Consider the following 4,883-nt stretch of genomic DNA (forward strand, 5'->3'; position numbering starts at 1 on the left):
TACCAGGTAGTAATGAGGCTATATACAAGGAGTACCAGTACTGAGTCAATGTGCAGGGCTACCAGGTAGTAATGAGGCTATATACAAGGAGTACCAGTACTGAGTCAATGTGCAGGGCTACCAGGTAGTAATGAGGCTATATACAAGGAGTACCAGTACTGAGTCAATGTGCAGGGCTACCAGGTAGTAATGAGGCTATATACAAGGAGTACCAGTACTGAGTCAATGTGCAGGGCTACCAGGTAGTAATGAGGCTATATACAAGGAGTACCAGTACTGAGTCAATGTGCAGGGCTACCAGGTAGTAATGAGGCTATATACAAGGAGTACCAGTACTGAGTCAATGTGCAGGGCTACCAGGTAGTAATGAGGCTATATACAAGGAGTACCAGTACTGAGTCAATGTGCAGGGCTACCAGGTAGTAATGAGGCTATATACAAGGAGTACCAGTACTGAGTCAATGTGCAGGGCTACCAGGTAGTAATGAGGCTATATACAAGGAGTACCAGTACTGAGTCAATGTGCAGGGCTACCAGGTAGTAATGAGGCTATATACAAGGAGTACCAGTACTGAGTCAATGTGCAGGGCTACCAGGTAGTAATGAGGCTATATACAAGGAGTACCAGTACTGAGTCAATGTGCAGGGCTACCAGGTAGTAATGAGGCTATATACAAGGAGTACCAGTACTGAGTCAATGTGCAGGGCTACCAGGTAGTAATGAGGCTATATACAAGGAGTACCAGTACTGAGTCAATGTGCAGGGCTACCAGGTAGTAATGAGGCTATATACAAGGAGTACCAGTACTGAGTCAATGTGCAGGGCTACCAGGTAGTAATGAGGCTATATACAAGGAGTACCAGTACTGAGTCAATGTGCAGGGCTACCAGGTAGTAATGAGGCTATATACAAGGAGTACCAGTACTGAGTCAATGTGCAGGGCTACCAGGTAGTAATGAGGCTATATACAAGGAGTACCAGTACTGAGTCAATGTGCAGGGCTACCAGGTAGTAATGAGGCTATATACAAGGAGTACCAGTACTGAGTCAATGTGCAGGGCTACCAGGTAGTAATGAGGCTATATAGTCAATGTGCAGGGTACCAGTACTGAGTCAATGTGCAGGGCTACCAGGTAGTAATGAGGCTATATACAAGGAGTACCAGTACTAAGTCAATGTGCAGGGCTACCAGGTAGTAATGAGGCTATATACAAGGAGTACCAGTACTAAGTCAATGTGCAGGGCTACCAGGTAGTAATGAGGCTATATACAAGGAGTACCAGTACTGAGTCAATGTGCAGGGGTACCAGGTAGTAATGAGGCTATATACAAGGAGTACCAGTACTGAGTCAATGTGCAGGGGTACCAGGTAGTAATGAGGCTATATACAAGGAGTACCAGTACTGAGTCAATGTGCAGGACTACCAGGTAGTAATGAGGCTATATACAAGGAGTACCAGTACTGAGTCAATGTGCAGGGGTACTTGTGGTAATTTAGGTAATGTGTACATGTAGGTAGTGGTAAAGTCGGCAATCAGAATAGATAATAAACAGAGTAGCATCAGCGTGTGAAGAGTGTGTCTGAGTCAATGTGTGTGTGTGTGTGTGTGTGTGTGTGTGTGTGTGTGTGTGTGTGTGTGTGTGCGTGCGTTGGAACGTGTGTAGAGTCCAGTGCCAAAGTGTTATTTCAGTCTCCAGTACCACTAGCCGTGCAGTAGCAGTGAGAACAGAGTCTATGGCTTGGGTGTAGAAGATGTTCAGAGTCCTGTTGTGTCGGTACCACTAGCCGTGCAGTAGCAGAGAGAACAGTCTATGGCTTGGGTGTAGAAGATGTTCAGAGTCCTGTTGTGTCGGTACCACTAGCCGTGCAGTAGCAGAGAGAACAGAGTCTATTGCTTGGGTGTAGAAGATGTTCAGAGTCCTGTTGTGTCGGTACCACTAGCCGTGCAGAGGCAGAGAGAACAGTCTATGGCTTGGGTGTAGAAGATGTTCAGAGTCCTGTTGTGTCGGTACCACTAGCCGTGCAGTAGCAGAGAGAACAGAGTCTATGGCTTGGGTGTAGAAGATGTTCAGAGTCCTGCTGGTTCCAGACGTGTTGTGTCGGTACCACTAGCCGTGCAGTAGCAGAGAGAACAGAGTCTATGGCTTGGTTGGCTGGAGTCTTTGAAAATATCCTCTTCCTTCCTTTGACGAGCGGTGATGCAGCCATTCAAGAGGCTCTCGGTGGTGCAGCTGTTGAACTTTTTGAGGTTTCCCGAGGGGCCAAATCTTTTCTACCTCCTGAGGGGGAAGAGGTGCTGTCAGGCGCGTGTTTGTATGGAAACTTAAACAAATATGTCTCTCCACAAACACTGATAGTTCTCTGCCCTTGTCTCTGTATTTGTGAATGACACTGATAGTTCTCTGCCCTTGTCTCTGTATTTGTGAATGACACTGATAGTTCTCTGCCCTTGTCTCTGTATTTGTGAATGACACTGATAGTTCTCTGCCCTTGTCTCTGTATTTGTGAATGACACTGATAGTTCTCTGCCCTTGTCTCTGTATTTGTGAATGACACTGATAGTTCTCTGCCCTTGTCTCTGTATTTGTGAATGACACTGATAGTTCTCTGCCCTTGTCTCTGTATTTGTGAATGACACTGATAGTTCTCTGCCCGTGTCTCTGTATTTGTGAATGACACTGATAGTTCTCTGCCCTTGTCTCTGTATTTGTGAATGACACTGATAGTTCTCTGCCCTTGTCTCTGTATTTGTGAATGACACTGATAGTTCTCTGCCCTTGTCTCTGTATTTGTGAATGTTCTCAGCATATTGTATGCGGATGACATGTGAGCAGGGAGCCGTCTTTCTCTTTTACGGTAGATAGTGAGATGCATTAGTCACACATTACCAGCCTCATCCTCAGTCAACATGTCCAACTCAATCCCCAGACCAGTTCAGACCAGCCCAGCTCAGACCAGCCCAGACCAGACCAGTTCAGACCAGACCAGTTCAGACCAGCCCAGCTCAGACCAGCCCAGCTCAGACCAGCCCAGACCAGACCAGACCAGTTCAGACCAGACCAATTCAGACCAGCCCAGCTCAGACCAGACCAGACCAGTTCAGACCAGACCAATTCAGACCAGCCCAGACCAAACCAGTTTATACCAGCCCAGACCAGTTCAGACCAGCCCAGCTCAGACCAGACCAGACCAGACCAGACCAGTTTATACCAGCCCAGACCAGCTCAGACCAGCCCAGACCAGTTCAGACAAGTTCAGACCAGCCCAGACCAGACCAGCTCAGACAAGACCAGTTCAGACCAGCCCAGACCAGCTCAGACCAGCCCAGACCAGTTCAGACAAGTTCAGACCAGCCCAGACCAGACCAGCTCAGACCAGCCCGGCCCAGCTCAGTCCAGCACAGTCTAGCCCAGCCCAGACCAGATCAGCCCTGACCAGATCAGCCCAGACCAGCCCAGACCAACCCAGATCAGCTCAGACCAGCCCAGACCAAACCAGACCAGCCCAGCCCCACCTAGGAGTCAGTTACCAGGCCATCGTGTCATGTCTGATTGAACCACCCACAGTGCCACCGAGGGCCCCTGGACCCTCTCAGAGTCCCCTCTCTGTCCCCCTGAACTGGCCTATAACAGTCCTGTCAAGGGGCTCCTCTAACCCGCCCGACGACAGTGTGACAGAGCTGTAATAACGTCACATTGTGATTGGCTAACGAGTGGCGACTGATCACTGCCTCTTAATCAAAGTGCTCTCTTCTTGTGATCTGTTTTGAGGAGAGTTGATTGAAGCTGGAGGTCAATGAGACATGGACTGTTCAGTGCAGGCAAATGTTAGATGTCAGAATAATGGTGATATGACAGGTTGATTGGAATTTTTATTATTTTTCCAAAAGTCAAGAGTTAATATGCAACTTATTTTCCTATTTAACAGTTAGTTGATGTAATTATTTTATATAGACGTGTGAGGGAATAACATGTTTTTGTGTGTGTAATAATGTAGGGTTCCCGAGTGGCTCAGTGGTCTAAGGCACTGCATTTCAGTGCTAGAGGCATTACTACAGACACCTTGGTTTGAATCCAGGCTGTATCACAACCAGGCCGTGATTGGGGGATCCCATAGGGTGGTGCACAACTGGCCCAGCGTTGTCTGTGTTTGGCCGGGGGGGGGGTAGGCTGTCATTGTAAATAAGAATTTCTCTTTCTCACTCTTTTTTAATTTAATAGTTAGCAGCTGTTGTGGTTAGAGTGGTTTGTGTTCGGGGGTCAGTGAGGTCTCCTGCAGCAGAGGGCTGTTTGCAGCAGCAGGCACTGCAGGTGCCCAGGGCGTCATGGAGACAAATTAGAGATGAAAGACGTGGACAGTAAGAGTCATAATCCCCACCACACACACACACACACACACACACACACACACGCACGCACGCATGCACGCACGCACAACACAACCCCCTGACACACACACATGCACACGCACGCGCACACACACACACACACACACACACACACACACACACACACACACACACACACACACACACACACACACACACACACAACACAACCCCCTGACACACACACACACACAACACATACCCCCGCACTGGTTCTTGTCTGGTTCTTGTCTCCCTTCCCAAGGCTGCTCCTCAGTGGGGGGGTGGGGTCTCACTCTCCAGCCAGACACCTGGTATACGCCGAGCCTTGTGCCAGCCTGCTGGGCCTTGTGCCAGCCTACTGGGCATAGCAGGGAGCGGACACTGGACTTGGTGGGCACTCACTGGGCAGTGGTTGGCACGCCCCCTCCAAAATATTAAGTTATTTCAAAACAGTGAAAAACGTCCTGAGAAATGTTGTTATGTTGGGATTTCTAATTGATTTAATTACTAAT

The 4,883-nt window shown here is 48.5% G+C and overlaps 1 pseudogene; it reads left to right on the forward strand.

Annotated features, from left to right (window-relative positions):
- Positions 1 to 4,343: 4,343 nt before the first annotated feature.
- Positions 4,344 to 4,883, forward strand: part of LOC121839568 — a 62,755-nt pseudogene continuing 62,215 nt past the window's right edge.

This window comes from Oncorhynchus tshawytscha, linkage group LG16, assembly GCF_018296145.1.
Source record: "Oncorhynchus tshawytscha isolate Ot180627B linkage group LG16, Otsh_v2.0, whole genome shotgun sequence".
Taxonomy (NCBI): domain Eukaryota; kingdom Metazoa; phylum Chordata; class Actinopteri; order Salmoniformes; family Salmonidae; genus Oncorhynchus; species Oncorhynchus tshawytscha.